Raw genomic sequence first — 21,457 nt, 5'->3', positions numbered from 1 at the left:
GTCCTGAATTTAATGCCTCATTTATGAGAAGAGGGTAACTAGAAATGGCACATTCATAGTTCCATTGTCAGATAAAGTCACAAATTATGGTGGTAGTCCTTTGTGGCTTTTTAAAGTGTTATATAATTATTCTCAGTTATCTTTGTCATACTGATACTTACTAAGATGAAAATGTATATTACTTTTTCCTTAAATTCAATTACTTTTTCAGTGATACCAAATTTTACTTCATTTTGGGACACTGGTAAGAATAGAGGAAAGAGCCTGTGTGTTGGAGTCTCACAAAAACAAAACCCAACTTGACCAGATACTACCTTGCTGTCTGATAGCAAGTCACTGAACTTTTCAGAGTTTCAGTTTCTTTCTCTATAAAATAGATCTTAAAACTCCTATAGCACATGGGATCATATGACTAGATGAGACCATTTAGGTCCTGGCACATGGTTGCAACACATTGCAAGAATGTGTTGGTAGAAAGCGTGTGTGTTCAGCAACGTCTAGGTCTATTTTTGCCAAGCATGTGGCAAGCTCTACCTAGATATTCTTGTGTTACCGCTTTTATTTCTAAGAGAACAAAATAACAGCAGCACAGCAGCTAAGAATTAATGATGACTCACCATTTACCATACACCATAACCATAATGCTTCAACCAGATTAATCTTCACAATTCCTCTATTATTACATTCATCATATACTTAGGAAAACTGAGGCCCGAAGTGGGGTTCAGATTGAGAGTGGCTAAATATGACATGACATGGGATATACCTTTACTGAAAAATATTCATTGTTTATTTAAAATTCAAATTTAACTGAGCTTCCTATATTCTATATTTTATTCTCATGATTGTAGCCCAGAGAGTTTAAGTAACTAGCCTAAAGTTACACAAGAGACAGGCTTCAAGCTTGCTCACAGCCCACAAAGGCCTAAATCTTATGTTTTACTGATTACATATGATTTTAAAGAAAGACTATTTGTCTAGGAGAGAAGATATTAAGATAGCAATCAACCTAGCTGATATTTGGAATATGTTTGTAGATTGGGCTGATGGTAAATAAGGTCAAGGTAAAGGCTACAGGAAAGCTCAGGGCTCTAACCAAGAACTTAGGGCCCTAATTAGTCGGGAAATCAGCTTTGACATCAGGAACAGAACAAAGTTTAAAAGCAAGGTTTCTTTTTTCAGAGTTGTTAAAAATATGTCTATTTTTTTTTCCCTTGCATTGGAAAACATTTCCTGAATTGGAAATAATGCTGCAGCTGAAATAGCTGCAAGCAAGTTAGAAAATGGCTATTAGGCATGCTTCTTTGTAGAAGATTATACTCTATGATTGCTTTGTAAGTAAGTTCTAGTGGATTGAAGCTGGAGCTATTCCTATATGTGGACAGGTCATTAAGTATCTAAACTGGTTCCTCTAGCCCTTACAGTGAAACAGGAGACTTCATGCTGCAAAGTAACCTAGAGATTTGTTAATTACACCAATTAGGAGGTGTGAACAGTATTTATACCTTTCTGTTCCCCTTCCAGGCAGCAAAGAATGTAGCCAAAAAGTAGGCAGAAAATTCAGTAAAAGACATTTTGTAGGAGGAAAATATTGGATTTAATTAATACAATTTATTTTTCCATCACATAAGAGCTATTTATTTATTTTTTAGGAGGACCAGGGGCAGCTTTACAAATATAGTCACTTTCCTGCTGAGCATATTCATATTTAAATAAATGAAAGGAACAACAGAAGAGCTAAATAAAGCTTCAAATAAACTATAAATGAAAACAATATGATCAAGATGTCCAAAGTAAAAGTGGGACTGAAAACCATCAGTAATTGATTCTTTGGATAATAGAAGATCATAGGTTCTAAAAACTAGAAACACCTAAAGTAACTATTAACTTCACCAGTAAAAGTATTGAAAAGTATTGATACCAAGTAACTTAACTATAAATACGCTTAGAATTTTTGTAGCAGTTCCCAACTTTAGAGAATGTGTTCTTAGAGTATTTTTTCCTTAGTTGTTTAGGTTTTTGGAATGTATTTTATTTTAAAAACACAATGAGAAATTATGGTGACTTCCCCAGGCTAGCCCTCAAAAGCCTCCTGGGTTCTTAATGTTCTTGAACTGATACACTGACCCAAGAAAACAAAACTGTTTTCTGTGTTCTGACCTTAGTTCGCAGTGGGCCCATTCCTATCTGCTCTTGTCCTCTTCATGTCCATACTCTTGAAGAGCTGCTGCATTAATGTAGTTGTGGATTTTAGAATAAAATCCAAAATGCTTACACTGATTTACGAGGATCCTACGATCTAGCCCCTCCTCACTCGGCAGCCTCACCTCATCCTCTCTCCTGTTTCACTTCTTAACAGCCTTGCTGTCCCTGAAGTGGTTCATCATTAGCATCAGGTTCTTCCCTGCCTCAGGACATTTGCACTTGTTTTTCTCTCTTTGTTTCCTATCATCCTGAGGCCAGTCCTTAATGCTCTCTATAAAACTGTAATCCCTCCGTCATTTTTACACTCTAGATGATTTGTTACCCTCAGAAGTCTTATCCACTTATCTTTTATCTACTTAACACCTAACACTAATTCATCATCTTTTTCAGTTAGACTGGGAACTTTGTGTAGGCCAACCCCAGGACCCTATTACCTCTGAACTCCCAAGTCCTAATATCATCTGTGCCAAGTAGTGGGTGCTAAGTAGATATTTTTGGATGAATGAATGAGTGAATGAATGAATGAATGAATTTGTGTGTGTTCTCTGCTAACCAAACCAATAGCAGCTAAAGGACACTGAATTCCCCTGGCCACCAGCCTTCCCTAGGAACTTGTGCCAGTGTTTTGAGGGGATTCCAAACATTGGAGAGCTTTAGACTTTCTTCAAGCATAGAAGACGGCATTTCTGAATGGGTCTCCATTTATGCTGGCTGACAGAAGGTAGATCAGGAGTTCAATGGTAACAGGGCTTAAGCTAGTTAAAATGGAAACAGCTGAAGCAATGTTCTCTGTTCAAAATTAAGTAGGACTGGGTGCAGTGGCTCATGCCTGTAGTCCCAGCACTTTGGGAGGCTGATCACTTGAGGCCAGGAGTTTGAGATGAGCCTGGACAAGAAAGAAAGAACCCACACCTCCACCTCTACAAAAATAAAAAGAATTAGCTTGGTGTAGTGGTGCATGCCTGTAGTCCTAGCTACTCAGGAGTCTGAAGTGAGAGGATCACTTGAGCCAAGGAGTTTGATGTTACAGTGAGCTATGACTGTGCCATTGCACTACAGCCTGAGTAACAGAGACAGACTCTGTCTCTAAAAAAGGTAATTAATTAATTTAAAATAAATTGAAAATGAACTGGGCTAAATGGAGTGTTTACATTTGAGAAGATCAGTTAGAAGTCTACTAGAGAGTCCTGGTTAGGGTTGGTAGCATTTTGACTACACAGATGGCAGTAGGGATTGAGAAAAGTTAACAAATTCCAGAGTTTCTTAAAAGGTTAATTCAGTAGTTCTCAAGCTTTAGTAGGCTTTATAGATTGTTGGTCCTTAAAGTCAGCTTCTGCTTTAGAAAACCTAGAGTGATCCCTGAAAATCTGCATTTCTAACAAGTTTCCAGATGATGCTGATGCTACTGGTCAGGAGACTATACTTTGAGAACCACTATTTTCAGTTGTGGGATTTGTGATAGTTGGAATGCTGGGAATATAGATAAAGTAGTGAAAAGAATAACTTCTAGGTTTCTATCTTGAATCATGTTTGTGTCATTTACTGGAACAGGGAGCAATGAAACGTTAGAGGAGGAATTAATGAGTCCTTGGTTTATATGTTGAATTTGAGGATTCATTTAAGACCAGCAAGAATAAAATGTTGAAAAGACTGATGTAGGTATGTGCTTGTAATTCAGAAGAGTACTCTGAAATTAAGATATTTACTTCGTGGTTTTTAATATATTGATAGTAATTAACATTGTGGATGGAGACAAGTTTGCTGAACATGAGAGAATATAAAGGGAGAAGGGGACCTAGGGCCCAGCCTGAGAACTCCAAGATTAAGTGGATGTATGGAGGAGAATTAATCTGCAAAAGGAACTAGAAAAGAGTATTGAGAAAGTATAAGGAAGCAAGAACTGAGTCTGGGTCCCAGAATCCAAGGGTATAGAGTGTTTCAAAAAGTAGAGCAGAACTATAGTGCCTAGAGGTCAACAGAGATGAGATCTGAAATATGTCTAATTGAATTGAGTGCTCAGGCACTCAATCATTATGGACTTTAGCCAAGGCTGTTGTGTTGTAGTGATTGAAGTGGAATTCAGATGGAGTGGACTAAGGAACAAATGAAAGTTTGTGGAGGTATAAACTTGAGAGAACAGGAATAAACAATCATTCCCCTCTAAATTTTCCTTTACAGAGGCAAAACATATTTTAAGAGCTTTTATCTTATTTTTCAATAGGTAAAATATTCATGCACATGATTCAAAAGGCAGTGACCTAAAAAGATATTCATTGAGAAGTTTTACTCTTTCTTTATTCACTCGGTTTTGACTCACTCCTCCCAACTCCTGAAGGTAATCTCTTTTATTAGTTCCCTGCATATTTTTCGAGTTTCAGTAGAGGTAATTTTTGAAGGCAGGAGGTAACATCTCTCTCATGCAAGTGCCCTCTGTGTACATTTTTAAGTGCACGGTAATATATGCACCCATGTTTTCATGTATATACATATGATCTTCAATATCTAAGTGATAGCTGCCAGCGTCACAGTGAAGAACAGGTTCCACTCAACTGGTGCTTGGATTTTTATCTCACCTCAGTTTTATTTTAATTTTCCTACATACCTATCTCCCTTATACACGCAAAGAGTCCTTGTTCCCAATCACACTTGGCAAACTCCCTCATGAACTTTTTCCATTTTCTCATTTTAGGGTAAGCTCAATGCCAAAATGACAACTATTCTCTTTTCATGAATGTCTGGGGCAATTTAGCCTGAGATCTTACATGAGAAATCCATCTTTCTTCTGATCACCTGTGGTTTGTCTTTGGCTCCACGGTCAGCTGTATCCAGGACCTCAAATGCCATGAGGCCACTCTCTGTGTCTTTCTCTCTCCACGTCTGTCTCCATGATCACATGAAAGAGAATAAGTTTCCTGGCAGCTGGGGGCTGAAATATTTGTTGAATCATCACCAAAAAGGAAATAAAAAACATAACTTCTCTTCTTCACTATAAATGCATGAAAAAGGTTTGTGATTGGGTAGACTTGGGTCATGGACTCTTCCTGCACCAATTGCTGTAACTGGGAGCTTGGGCTATCCCAACTCACCCAGCTGGCATAGTCTTTCCAACTCCCCATGAGTTGGAAAGTGTAGATTTGTAAGCCTTTCCAGAAATCTAAGTTTAGAGTGGAATAGATGTTTTCCAAAGGAAGAGGGTTACTGTTACCATTACCCAAACGGAGAAATGAATTCAGGGAAAAAAAAATACTAGCAGATGTCCACCTTAAACTTGTTAGCTTTTATTTCTCACAGCACCCTGTGGTAAGTGATAGCACTCACAAGAGTTTGTGGTTTTACATTTATTTCAGAGTTTGTTTAATACGTGAATTGCATGTCCAGCTCTGGGAGGAGAGAAATTATATTTTCTTTGTTCTCATTTGTGTCTCCAGGGCCTGGCAGAGTCACCAACGAACAGTAGGCCCTTAATCATACACATCTGATGAATGAATGAATGCAACTCTCACTAATACTTTTCTTATAGATGATTTCCTTGTCCTGCTGTGGTATCTTTCCTTTTCACCTAGTTTTGTGATATCTTTGATTCACCTAAATTTATTCGTGGTTATTACTTGGGATTTACTAAGAGTCTGACAGTCTTCTTCACAGGTCTTCAGAGGACCTAGGGCAGGGATTGACAAAGTTTTTCTGCAAGGGCAAGATATTAAATATTTTAGGCTTTGCAAGCCATGTGGTCTCAGGCTCAACTATTCAACGAAGTTATAGCACCAAAACAGCCATAGACAATATGTAAATGAATGAGCACAGCTGTGTTCCAAGAATATTTATTTATTATAAGGTTGGATTTGGCCTGAGGTCTATCGTTTGCTGACCCCTGACCATCAACCAATTGTTCTGTTGCTTTTCCCCTAGAACAATTGTGAATTCAGCAGTGCATATTCAGCTTAGGCATCTAATATCATGAATCTTGTTTTAGTGATGCCATTATTTTCTTCTCATAATCCTTAACAGATTGGTTTCTGATCCTTTCATTAAGTTTAGTAAAATGAGAAGTGCTATTATGTAAGATGTTCAACCAGGAGTGAAAAAGAACTGAGCATTAGTGTTTTTGACCAGTAAATGAAGAAAATAGTGTCTCTAGTCTTGAGTTATATTTTCAACTAAATCATTACATTTGTACTAAATAAGAATGGTTAGCATACATTTTAAAGAGTGCAGGGGATTGTGACGTAAAGTTTATCATAACTCATTTTATTTAGAAAATCAAGTTTTACATATTTTGGCATTCAAGCCTTTTTCAAGAATCCCTTAATACCTTAAGGTACAGGTTGAATTTGATCAGGGGCAGGGAAAACAAAACAGTAGGACTTAACAAGAAGGAAAAGGAATAAATTAATCTTTCAGGCACTGTGCTCTAATATACCATCAGAACAGTTCAAATGCTAAGAATGTGAGCAATAATGTAGTTTCTGAGGGAACTCATCTTACAAGGTCAATGGTCACTTTTATTATAGAAATTTGAATCATAATATTAATATGAAGAGTTTCCACCTCTGAATATTTCACACCCTGGGGTTGTTTGTTCCAACCTGATGTAGAAAAACAGATGCCTGTGGTACATGATCATAACTGTGGAGAGCTGTAATCATAGGATTAAAATAGATTGATGTATGAGTAAATACCTGGAGCCATCCAAGGGTATCCTTACTAACTTCAATAGATGCTACTGAGTGAGGAAGACACACTAGCATTACAGATAGTCCAGAAAGAAAGAGAGTCCTTGAATTACTCTTGGGTTGTTTTTTGTTTTCCTTTTTTTGACTCACTAGCTTATTTAGACACGAGTTATTGCATGATCAAAACTTGTGGAAAAGAAAGAAAAGTACTTAATGTTTAATTTTTCTTTACCTTTTAAAATCCCTAAATTTATAAAATTTTAAATGGTAGAGAGGCATTACAGGCCACTCCCTTTATATTCTATTCTAAGGTAGGAATCTTTGTGCATTCATCACATATGATGTCCACCTTCTGCTTGCAAAATGCTAGGCAGGGAACTCCTTCTGTAACAATGCCCATTTTTGACTTTTCTCATTGTTAAAAATGTCTTTTGTTCTTACCCCAAATGTACTCATCTATAGGGTCCCCCTGTTGTTTTTACCCCTGGATGCAACATGCAATTCCTATTTCTCTTCTACATGATAGTTCATAAGTTAATTGAAGAGATATACATATATTGTATATGCTTTCAGGTAAAATGGTTCCATTTACTCCCTTGGTCTTTAAATTAGGTAGTCTGCAGTTCTCTCACCCACCAAGATCTACACAAGGTATGCTCTTCATTCATCAGTGTTCTGTGTGAAGTTGTGGCCCCAAATCTAGTGTAAATACTTCTATTAGAGTCTGAATGGATATGTGAAAAATACACTGAGTGGTTTTCTCTGACCGGACATTCTTTTTATAAAGAGCACTCTGTATCATTAAAATGCCGTATGTTTAGGAGATAGAGGCCTACGATGATGTCATAGTTCCTAACATAATGTTTAAAGTTACTTAATTGTAGGTAAATTTGTTGTATAAGAGTGAATGAATTATATCCTCCAGTTTATAGCACTTTATCATCATTGGTCCATGTCAGTGCATCCATGTTTTGTTCGCATGTGTTTTTAATTTTCCTGAATGGTATTGTCTGTATATTTTCTTTCTTTTTCCCTTTTCTTTTTCTTACTCAGTACTATTTTTTTTTTAAAGATCTCTGTGGCTAGGTGGATATTTAGCCCATTGCTTCTAACCACTGCATAGGACTGTGGGAATGTGTATTTATGCAAATTTATCTCTCTGTTCTCCCATTGACGGATATGCTAAGTGCCTGCAATGTTCTGAAACAGCAAATTATACCGGAATAAACTTCCTTAACCCTGTGTTAGAATTTTGGGATTGCTGGACCATGAGGTGTAAATATACTAAACTTGACTAAACAATGACAGACTACGCTTAGTATGACAACAGACAAGATTCTCATGCATGAAAGCCTCTGTACCTGTATATCCTCACCAACATTTGGTGTTTTTCAGGTTTGTAATTTTTGCCAGGTTAAAGAGATAGCATGTTGATATTACACCATTGTTTTAATTTTCATGTTCTAATGACTGATGAATGTGAGTATATTTCTAAGTTGTTAGTGCCCTTTTTAAGTTTCCTCTTCTGTATAATGCTTATTCATTTCATTTTTACTTTTCCCCAATATCATTGAGGTATAATTGATAAATACAAATTGTATTTCTTTGAGGTGTACAATTTGATGTTCTGATATATGTATACATTGGAGTTCCTTTCTTTTTTGTTGGCTTGTAGGAATTCTTGAAATCTTTTGAATACTATAGTTTTTACACATTTCAAGTATATTCCATCAGTGTGTCATATATCTTTTTTTGTCCATTCATAATTATTTTGGATTATGATTTGTATTTTTAAAATTTTCTTTAAAATGTTCTTCTTCACCAATCTCAGTGACAACATTTTTCTTTATGTTTTCTATTAACTTGATAGATTTTAAATCCAGGGAGTCCAAATTTGTATGCAATCTTGCAAGCCAGTTTTATTTTGCTCCACAAAATGAGCCACTTCCCTTACACTATTTAAGAACAAATCATCTTTTCCATTTTGATTAAATAATATATTAAATTTCCAGGTAAACCTTCACTTATCTCTGGGTACTTTTTTGATCCATTGATCCATTTGTCTGTTCTTGTGCTAACGTATGACTTTTATTACTATGACCTAATAGTTTATCTTCATATCTGCTCAAAAAATTCTTCCCTCTTTACTTTTTTAAATATATTTGTCTTAGATGTATTTGCAGTCTTTTATTTTCTATGTAAATTGTAAGTACATTTACCAAAACATCCAGCTGGAAATGAGAATAAATTCAATTCTCCTCATTGAATTTATACATTAATTAGGGAGAATTGACATTAGTACACTATTCAGTTGTCCTCTTTAAGAAAACGAGATCTCTCTCCTTTTATTCAGGTCATACTTTTGTCCTTAGTTTAAAATTTTTTATATAGTGATTAAACACTATTTTAAATCTAATTTTAAAATATATGTATTTAAGGCTATAATTTTAAATCTACATTCTTTTTTGGTTGCATTTCATAAATTTTGGCACATACTCTTTTTGTCATTTAATTGTAAATATTTCTTTATTTCCTTCATGATATACTATATATCCAAATAGTAATATAAACACAGTATCAAATATGTAATCATATATTTCCAAATATGTGCTACTTTACAACTCCTATTTTATTTTTAATTTTTACACTTACTGCATTAGGATTGGAAACCATAGCTGATAAGGTAATAACTTTTTGCAATTTATTGAGATTGACTTTATAGTCAAATACATGACCTATTTTTGTAAATCATTTTCATGGTATCTGGTGTCTGATTCCTATATGTGTAATGTTGTGTGTGGAGTATGTGTGAGAAGACACACAGTCAGTTCCTATTCTGTTCGATAAAGTCACTATGAACACTGAATTAGTGAATAGGGAACCATTTCTCCCGGGAGAATTACAGGGTTATCTTGCTGCAAGCCTCTAGTCACAATATTTTCATCAACTGATCAATACATAACTTTATTTTATGTGTGTTTCTGTTTAAAGATACCTTGTTTAGTATATGTTGTTGATTCATTGACATCGAACTCAGGCCAACAGCACTGTAACTCACGCCTCAATAACGCTTAGCTCCATGAAGCACAGCACAGGTTTCGTGTGCTGCCGAACACTACACAGCACTTCAGCAGCACACTTGGAGACCATTTTAAACAGCAAAATCACCAAGAAAAAGCACATAAGTAGCAAAATACGGCATTAAATAGACTGTGAAAGGGACACTTGTTTACACTATGAGAGCTGATACAAGAAGGCAAAGTGTGGCCTTGTTTGACCTCAGTTAGGAATATGTGCATCAGGACACTCAATTTTTTTTTTTTTACCATGCTGCACATGTCTGCAAATGACCATGAACATGCTGCTGACTTGGGGGATTATGAATACATTTTAAGGAGTAGGCAAATTCACAAATACAGAGCCCACAAATAATGAGGATTAATTGTACATAGAAATCTTGTCCATAAAAATATATGCCATTCTCTCTCTCTCTCTCGGTATATATGTATGTGTGACATGTATGTGTGTATACATGTTTTTTATATATATATATGTGCTTATATAGAAAATATATATTAATATGTGTATTGCTATATATAATAGTTTGTGTTCATTAATTGTATTTTTCAGTCTTTCTTGGTTGGAATTTATCAACCAAGAGGCTTGGTGGAGTTGCTAACAGGAGTTACTGTTCCAGGGTGGCTGATGATTCTCCTCATTCCAGCTGAACTTGGCAGTGTGCTGTCATTGTTCCTGACTTAAGCTGCTTGATGCTGATTTCCATTGCAATGAGGCAAAAAACGATTATCTCATGGCAATGTGGGGGAGATGTCAGAGTAGAACATAAAACATTTTCCTCTAACCTACTCTCACATGATAGACTTCCTCTGACTTGGATCCACTTGAAGTTGCAGCATCTACCTCACCTTACACACAAGTTAAGCCTCTTCAGGAATCAATCTGTTTCTCTTTCTCCCTCTCCCTCCTGGCCCCTGGAATCATGATTCCCTCTTACATCTATAATTTCTCCAGGCTCTTTTTTGGAGAGGTTTGGGGATGGACAGGGGGAATGCACAGAATATATTCATATACATTAATGTACATAACTTAAACAAGTAAATAAGTAAAGTCATCAAGGTAGATTGTTGCATTTAACTGTGGAGTTTTCTAGGTGTGTGCTAAGGGCTTGGCAGCAGTGATTAAAGGGAGAGCTGGAGCTAGCCACTATTAACTGAAAAACGGTCATCACTTTAGTAACCAACTGAGGAGCCAGTAATGACAAGGAGGGAAGAAGAAATAAGCTGGACAGCTAGGTACAGTCTGAGAGCAGAAATCAAAGCCATGTAGAGGGCGGCATCATAAACTACTTCATGATCACAAGCATCACTGGGATTGCTCTTGGATTATGGGTTGGGGAGAACTACATTTTGTCAGAGCTTACTTCCAATCCTCTGAAATATCTGTGCCTATAGCTTTCCTTACCATTTTACTTCTTCAATTACTCAAAATGCTGATGTTGTTATTGGTGATTTTTTTTTTTTTCTGGTGTTGATGACACTGATTCTTCCTCTAGTCCAATCTAACTCAACCTAATTCTTCCAAGATTATGTGGTTTGAAATGTTAGATTATCCTAAGAGGACAGGACCCATGTCAGAGAACCGTAGTGCCTAACACGGACTGGTTGATTTCTATATAATGCTGCTCTTGTTTACCAGAATGTTTTCACCCACTACATGAGCAATATAATCTTCTTCACTGAAAACAAACACAAATGCATCTGCTTGTAATGCCATTTTTTAAGCCTATATTTCCCTCAAGATAGCTGCTGGCAAATGTAATTATTTTTTATTACTTGGATCAAGTAAAATTTGTATAAGTTATTACAATACCAACTTATCAATAGTACAATATTTTTCTTTAGTTAGATGTGTTTTTCTCTTAAAAATACAGCCTTCACTTAGCATAATTCAAATGTGTGCACAGAACAAGAACTTCTGACTGTTTTTAGCAATTTTATTAGAGTTGTCCCCCAAAATATATAGTGCCAGCCAAACTACTACTGTTTTGAAGAGCTTTTTGTCTCTACAATGACAAGGACTTTGGATAATTAATTTAAGAATCTTCAAAAACAGCAGTAGCAATTGCACTACCTGAAACTTGGATTAAATTCCAGTTAGGTTCAATTTTAACTCTTCCTGCAACACTGAAAATCTGCATCCCATCTACCACCTTTTGCATGACTTAATGAAACATAAATCCTCTGAGGGCGAGATGGTCAGATTGTATGAGCGAATCATCTTTTCACACGCATCTTTAACTGCAAAATGAAAGGACATTGTAATCTAAATACTGTCTTTAAAAATTTACCAATTTGTTGCAACCACAAATTTAGGTGACAGCAGAATGATTTGAGCTACTCTACAAGGATAAAAGCAGCCTGAACATGGAGAAGTGATTCTGTGAAATATTTTGGATGGGATCATTTGAACGAAGGGCCTTTTTATTTTTTATTTTTCCAAAACAATGTCTCAAATTCCTGCAAGTTATATTTTCTCAAGTACTGCTTGCTCCATTTTTGAGCCATTTCTAATGCCTATATGAAAAAAAAGTTTACTTTACTTTTGTAGCCAAAAAGCTGCTTTTCATCTGTGCAGCAAGTTGAGCTTTTGTATTTATTTTTCAGGGCAAGAAATCATGATAATTTAAATTCTGAATTCATGGAATCGGACTTAAAAAACAATTGAGTTTTGGAGCTTCTAGCAGTAGAATCAACTGGGAGGACCCAATTTCATCCAATTTGTAGCTTGATTTCATCCAGCAAGACATACTTAAGCATAAAGACCTAAAAGTGGTAGGTGTTGTATTGAAATAGCATCACACTTAGGGTGCAATGAGGCATAAAGTAATGCTGAACGCTTTACATTCACTAACACGACATTATTCCAGCATGACACACAATCCAAAGCTTTTGCAATTACAGCTGTGACCCCGAATTAGATTTTAAAACATGTATATATGTATATGCATTTTGAAATTTTCCCTTCATTTTGTCTGCTAATAGTTTAGAAATGCAAATGCTAGTAGATTCTTAAAATAACTCTGTTCACATAGAATACAATCCTTCCCCTCAGTTGACTTTTCTTTGGACAAAGTCTGACTTACTTTCTTGGAGATGGGTAGGACTGAAGCTTGGATTTTAGGAAATGGAGCTTAGGGACTGAGACCCTGCTTCTCTTCTCGTGAAGCTCCACTGCTTACTTGAAATAATTAAATTGCTTTCTCATTGAATTGTTTGTTTTTCTTTCATATATACATGAATAAAAAGCACGACTCAATAAGGTTTTAAAGTTAACAGTGACAGCGACAGGGGGGCTGCTACATGTTCCTTCTTTGTCTCCTGTGTCAGGATTAAGTCACCTCCAGGCTGTAATTCCGAGTGTCATGAGCTCAGAGTGGCGCCTGAACATTGTCTCTGGGCTTGTGGAAGCATTTCTTTTCCCTTAGAAGGTGCTTTACATCACTGGAGGCCTCAGACAAGGGAAAACCTTTCCATTTCCATTTGCTGCATCCCCACAGTACTGGGCCACAAAAGGGTTGGATTGACATGCATATCGTAAAACTATGCCCGATGCGTGAGCATTTCATCTGTGCCTTATGTCCCACAGCTTCCTGCCTCCCTTAGAAGATTATATAATCACTTATCTTTTCTATTTTTAAAGCAGATTAATTTGATTTAGTAGAAAGGGGACAAGGGAGAAAAGAAAGGAATAATGGGAAAAAGCCAATATTAGTTCATTCAAAGCAGTTTGGTTTAGAGTCATTTTAATAGGTCTGGAAAATTAGAATTGGAAAAAGAAAATCAGTTGTGATGCTATATTCTAGTTTGGAAGGGAGCATAAATCCACACTGGCACAGACTTCCTAGTGCTAGATAATTAGGACTGCTTTGTTCTCATGTGGGAGAGGCAGGGGACTCATCAGTTTCTTAAATCTATTATTATTATTAACAATGTCGTGAATACCAAGAATTCTCTTAGGAATACAAGATGTTCACAGGATGCATCCATCATGTGAGTGAAGAGTAAGCAGCAAGTCTACCTCTTGTGGTTGTGGGAAAGGCCTCTGTCCTAGCAATGTGCAGTCACATTAGTTTTTGCCCATCTCCCTCCCATAGGCTAAACAGATAAACTCCCTTTATCATCTTTCTCCATAAATATTTCTGAAAATGTTATCCTCAAACATTATTCTGGAATAGTAACATAATGGAAATCTATAGCTTAGGTTTTTACGCAATCTAAAGCTATAGGAAACTTTTGATTCTTAATAGTTTTCTCTTTTTTGTCTATTTTACGTTGATAATATCAAACAAAAACTAAGATTGAGTGGCTGAGAATATGAAAAAAATAAATTTATGGATGGTAGGGAAAATTTAAGTGGTCAGGGTGGAAGGAAAATTCTAGGATAACTAAAAAAAGAGAAAAAAGACTCTAACCAGTATATTGGGAAAAATTACATCCTAATACACTAGGAAGTTGGTCAAAGTGATTTTGAAAACAAAATGAGGGAAAGAGTTCTGGAATCATAAGAGTAAATGAAGGGATAGTAGAATGGCCCTCTAGAAATTAACAGAAAGGAAAATGGAGAGAAACACATATAATTTCTAGAAAGATATAACTTTTAGTAATGCAAGTACTTGATTATCAAAGAGGAAAAGAGAGACTGTATAAAATACTGTGGGAAGCTGAAGATGAAAGTTTGGAAAATGTCAAAGAAAAATTGCACTGGACAGAGTTTAATAGGAAGGATGACTTTATTGAAAACTATTGCAATAGATGTTAAGACTACTTAAGAAACTGAGAAGTACTGGAGGGTGTTGAGGGAGGGTGGTCACTGTGATTAGCTCATCTGTGTGTTGCTTATGAAGTTAGTCTCCTACCCTCCTACAGAGACTGAGAGATAGGGGCACTATGTTGATGATTATATTTCAAAGAGATGGCACCCAGTGAACGTCCTTGAGGAAGACATTCATGAGTTATAAAACTGGCAAGAGGCTGGGAGAAGATTTGTACCTAAAAAGGGGCGGAGAAATAATTTACAATTGCAAATTTTCTAAGGAAAAAGAGGTCAGGGGTCTATATTCAAGTGCATAAGATCTAGTCAAGCAGAGGGCCTTTTAAAGCTACTGTCTTGGTCAAAAAATACCAAAATTGCCAGTGCAGTGGCTCATGATTCTACTCTTGGTATTTTGGGAAGCTGAGATGGGAGGATCAGTTGAGCCCTGGAGTCTGAGGCCAGCTTCGGCAACATAGCAAGACTTCATCTCTACAAAAACTGGAAAAAAAAAAAAAAAAATTCACCTGGTAATGTAGGTGTGTGCTTATAGTCCCGGGTACTTGGGAGGCTGATTTGTGAGGATCACTTGAGCCCAGGGGGTCAAGGCTGTAGTGAGCCGTGATTGCACCACTGCACACCAGCCTGGGTGACAGAGTGAGACCCTGTCTCAAAAAAGTAAAACAAAACAAAACAAAAAACTAAAAACAGAATACCAGAAAACACCAAAATGTTGAATATAGGGGGATTTTCAGACCTAATTTTTCTTACATAAAATGGAAATGTATAAAACTACTCCATAAAATTGTTCTATGATTTTAAAAAACTTATATGCATAAGACACCTAGAACACTACCTGGAATATGACAAATGCTGACTAAAAATCATTTTTTGTTATTATTATTTCTAGTAATTATGTGGGAGGGGAAGGTAAAGGACATTAAGATTTAGGGATCCAACTCAATTAAATGTATTATTTGTGAATAATCTTTAAAAACAAGGTAGAAATAAAAGGTCAATAAAAGCTTTATTAAGATGGTTCATTAGCTGGGAGGAATTTTGAATTACAAACAGCATAATGCGCTACAACCAATGTCTACTCCCCATCCCTAACTTTTACATTTATGAATATATACTGTTTGCATATAGATACAAAGGCATAAACAAACAATGCTTAATACCTGTTTTCAACTAATTATAAGGGAAATAGAGGACAATTAAATCCAATGTTGTAAATGCAATGATATAAATATACACAAAGTATTATTCTAATAATCAATGGTGAATTCATTGGCTTTGAAATTTCCTGGATGATGGCTCTACGCTAGTTGGTAGTACAGTTGTATAGGAGAGAATCATAATGTTCCTGAGCAATTTGTAGAAGCTCAAATGCTAGATTCGGTCTTGGATCCCCTGGGTCCAACTTGGAATGCTATTTCAGGTACCAACATTTGGTGAATGGCCTCTTCATCCCTACAGGGATCATGATTGGGTTTTACCAGGGGAATTATTACAAGGGGAGAAATAGCCCCTTAGTTTGGAGCAGTGTTCCTCAATATTCCAGTAAAATTGAAAAAAAGAAGATACATTTTACATTGCTACAGTGGAAGCAGCTCAGAGAGACCCACAACACAAGCCTTCTGGACATTAAAATGGTGGAAAATCTGAGAGAATGAGAGAAAGCAATAAAGAGAGTCAAAAGTGGATACTCCCTGTCTCAGTGGTAACACTAACAAATATTCCCTCTGACCAAGCCAATTTCCTAGGACTGGCACTGAAAACATTTCCTGAATGAAAGCCACATCTTTTCCTTCTGGTTTCATGGTAATAAGAACAAGGGAGTCCACTGACTGTTCATCCTTTTTGGTATATTTCTGAATGAAGGCAAGTGCGGACATCCTCTCAACTATATTTGGAATAGCCTCTTAACTTCTCTCCTGAGCTACAGAAGGAAGGGTGATGCTCACTAGGGAAACACATTCCTATGGCTATTTATCTGACACAACTTAATGGTGAAAAGACATGAATTTCCCTGCCCTCAGTGTCTCTAAGTATTTGCAACTGACACACATGAAGGGAAAACCCAGAAATACTACATTATCCAAAAAGAGGTAAAGAAGAGGCTATCTTGGTCAAAGATTATGCACAGGAACCAAAAGATCAGTATCATGTACCCCTGACTCCATGCTTCATCTAAGCAAGTTTGGAGCCACTCAACACTTAGCCAAAGCTATCTAAGTAACAGTGGCCATGTCAACTCCTTGATTCCTACCAAGGCCACTGTTCATCCTAATTATAATACCTCTCTAGTATTGACTGATCAGCAATTTATCACTAACACTATTACGCATCTCTACACTATTATAGCAAGTGGAGATGGATTAGCCATACTTCATTATCTGCATAGAGTCACAGTGGGTGTTTTTGCAGACTTTTGGTCAGAATCTGCTTTAACCAAGGAACTTGGCCTTGAATCTTTCTTCTCTTCTGGAAACAATTTAGACTCTTTCCCAGATCAAATAACTCAGATTAAATGTCAAAAGCCTTTCATTTAACTACTCTTTGTATGATTTTGGCTTCCTTCACCTATCTAAGCCATCCAAAGAAAAACAAAATGGCTTGGAGAATGGAAAGGCAAAAGAACCTAGGTGAATGATCTAGTTCTCTGAAATCTGCAAGTCTCTGAAGTCTATGCTTCAGCTTTAATTTTGGCTAACAAATGCTCCCTCTGCATCCAAACTAGCACTGCCAAATAATTAATTGTAAAATATTGAACAAAACTTCAGCCACAAAAGGAGGCTTTAAAGAATATCTTTAAGAATAAATAAAGGGGAGACTTTGCCTTACCTTTGCCAGAATATTCAACCTTTGAGTTTTTCTTATATCAAAAGCCAAACCTGCAAGCTTACTCTGATGCACCAACATTTGATGCACTGTGAAAGGGTACTTACATGTGGAAAATTCCCATTTCAAAGACCTGAGTAACATTGGCTTCACAAATCCATGAGCTTGAGGCTGTACACACCAGGATAAAGTTTTCTTTTCCCACTTCTCCTTATTCTTTTAGTGTATGCTAGTCTACATGAGCTTGTGTACACACGGATGCGTGTGCATGCACACATACACACACACACACAACACGCACACACTGCAGAGCTAATCTGGATTTAGGAATGCAGAAAACAAAAGTGTAAACATGGCTAAACAAGATTAGAGAAAACTTCATCACAGTTTGCTCCAAGATGTATTTTTGATCCTTTGCTTTTCATTAGAGTAGCCACAAATCCCCCCAAATTCATGTTAACATTGAAGCAGATAAAGAAGCAAAATAGGAGTGGGGTCCAAAGCAGATGCTCTTCTTCAGGCCAGGGGAATGTTATTGCCTGGTGTGTTGGAGGTAATCAAGCTGAGTCATTTGGTATGCACTGAAAATTGAAGATTTGTTACATTGAAATGGATTCTAGTTATCTCTTTGATTTATTTCTTCCCCTAAACCTAGGTGTTCATTGCTTATTCTTGTCAGTAGAATATTTTTCAGAAAGATACTGTAGGTGTCTTTAAGTCAATATGTAATAGATGACATGATACAGTTTATCTCTCACATTTGGAACAAATAACAGTATCTATAGTTATGTTCACAGCTTTTTTGTAAAGATAGTATTGTGGTATACAAAGGCAAATTATACCTTTGTTTAAAGGTAAAAGTTACTTTATGCAATGGGATGATCAGTTTGGACTAGTTGCCATGGTACCATTAATATTGACTAGGCATCATTCACTGAAAGATTAATCTTCTAGTCCATTTTCATATATAGTTTACAATTTGAATAGCTATAGTTTGATCACTAATGTAAGCCATTATTTCTTTTTTATGGCAAATAGAAAGAGAGTGACTTTTCTATTTTAACATGTATAAATAGTGGATTTTAACATGGTAAGAAGACAATGAATACAAAAGAATAAATATTTCAAATGATGGAGGTTGTAAACAGTGATTTATCTCTCATAAGCTAAACAGAAATTTCATGGTGCAGAGACTGCTACACAAGCCAAAATTAAATATAACAACTCATATAATAGTAGCCTTATAATTTTTTCTCTGGAATAATGAAGGAAGTTTTCTGCCTTTTAAAAGTTAGAGATTTAGTTTGTCGATTTGTATGCTTAAGATGTTTGTAGTAACATCCTCTAATTATTATCTCACAAGAACCACCTCCTGCTCTATTTTGCTATGAGTCACAGCAACTTCAGAAACTGTCTAAAGTAAAATAAGCAGTGGGAGCAAATGTCCACAAAATAAATTATGTGTGGGAAAAATAATAATAATAATATAATAAACACACATTCTACCTCCCTTAAATGAAGAGGCATTGAAATCTAATACACAATTATTTTACAAGCATCCATACACACACACAAAATAAATCGTTAATAGTCACAGGAAGGGCTAATATTGATGACAAGATTGCATTTATCTTTGTTATCTTTCAACACTTTCACTAGTGTAGGATGCTAAGGCAAGAACAATTTCAATGTAAAAGAGGTCGTGATATGTTGATGACGCAAATAGGATGATTTAGACTATTGTAAAGCACCTAACCACTACTTTTCAAGTTTGTTGATGTAACACATGAGAGATTTGCTGGCATTGATACTCCCGACATTTCCATCTGCCTTCCAAACAGTAGCAAAACAGGTTTTTTTTTTCCTCCAATAAATAACTTCTCTTCTCATATGAATAATCTGAGCAAACAAGGTTTGGAACAAAGAATATACTTATTAACAAAAGGGAAAAAAGAGCAAGCATGTCCACTGAATTTTGTTTATCTTCAACTGTATGCTCACAATGATAGTACTAGGATGTTTGCAGTTGTTGCTTTACTTCACAGGATAATAGTCTATATACAATAATGAATCATTTGTGTTTATGAAAAGTCAATTTAAATTCTCATTATGTGTTTTGGGTTAAATGACGTTTTACTGACAAGGATGCATGTTCATAATCGTTCCAGTGAAACAACATTTTTTATTGAACTTTGATGAGGGACTACATAAAATATCTTTATCATCAAGCAGTTAGTCAGACTACTAAACAGCTAGTCGATTAATTGGTTGTAGTGTAATTAAATAACAGGTTCACTATGAAATTAAAATATAGCTATTTTGAAATTGTTTCCAGATTGGGAGAATATGAGGTTAATTGATGGCTACATCAATTTTCTAGGGCTGCCATAACAAAATATCACATACTGGGTAGCTTAAACAACATAAATATATAGTCTTCCAGTTCTGGAGGATAGAGATCCCAGATTAGGATATTAACAGTTTGGTTTCTTCTGAGGGCTTTCTCTTTGGCATACACATGGCTGCCTTCTAGGTGTGTCCTCACGTGGTCTCTCCTCTGTCTGTATGAGTGCTTGTGTCCTAATCTCCCCTTCCTATAAAGATACCAGTCAGACGGCATTAAGGCTAACCTTAATGACATCATTTTAACTTAATTACCTCTTCAAAGGCCCTGTCTTCAAATACAGTCACGTTCTGAGGTGGTGAGAATTAGGACTTCAACATGTGAATTTTGTGAGGACACAATCCAGTCACTTATGATTAATTCCTTTTGCTAACTCTTATAGAGTGAATGTTTGTACATCCCCAAAACTCATATGTTGAAATCCAAACCCCCAATGTGATGGCATTAGGAAGAGCAGCCTTTGGGAGATAATTAGGTCATGAGAGTGAAGTCCTCATGAGTGGGATTTGTACCTTTATAAGAAGAGAAAGAAGAGAGCTTGTACACTCTCTTTCTCTGTCCTTTTCTCTCTCTCTCTCTCTGTTTTCTGCCACATGAGGTTACAATAAGAAGACATCTATAAACCAGGCAAAGGCCCTTTACTAAGAATTAGACCATGCTGGTACCCTAATCTCAGACTTCCAGCCTCCGGAACAATGATAAATAAATGTATGGTGTTGTTCAAGCCACCCAGTCTATGGTAATTTTTTATAGCAGCCTGAGCTAAGACACTAGCATAACTCTTGACTTCATTTTTCATTGTTGATAATATAGACTTCATTTTCATACACATTCATTAATATTAGCATTGTAATAAATAACAAATGAAAAACAGTGAGAAGATGAACGTTTATTCTACAACTGGGTAAGTCAGACTTTGACATTTTTACCAAAATTTTTGGAATTCCCACAATCATCTGTTTACCTGATTCATTGTAAAAAATATTTACTGTAAAATTAAATTGACTTAAGTTAATTTTCTTTGCTTTTTGGATTCTCTTCTACATTTCCTAACAGTACTCCTGAGAAGATGAGAGGGCCTCTGGAGATTCTTTAAAAAAGGATTAGAAATCACTATTTGATAGCATTGAATTGCAGTTGGAATGAGATTGAACTTTTTCCTTCATTTTTGAAAACAAAAAATGCATATTGGAAGTATCATTTGTAGAATGATATATCTGGAAAATTCCAGAGCATAGATATACCATCTATGCTACTTATGAGACTTCTAAAAACGAACTAGTTAGCTATCTTTTGTGAAATTGTAATATATTCATTAATACAATTCTGCTCATCTTTAACAATTGCCAAAGCCTTCTCCAACTTCCCAAGCTTTCATCCATCACTGAAACACATCAAGTCAAGGGTAAAATCTGGCATCTATTTAATAACACACAGCAATTTAGCATGCCTAGCCCAGTCAGAAAGTGAAAGTGATATAAATACAAACATACATATTATG

This window comes from Theropithecus gelada, chromosome 6 (assembly GCF_003255815.1).
Source record: "Theropithecus gelada isolate Dixy chromosome 6, Tgel_1.0, whole genome shotgun sequence".
Classification (NCBI taxonomy): Eukaryota; Metazoa; Chordata; class Mammalia; order Primates; family Cercopithecidae; genus Theropithecus; species Theropithecus gelada.
Note: the sequence above shows the minus strand (reverse complement) of the source record.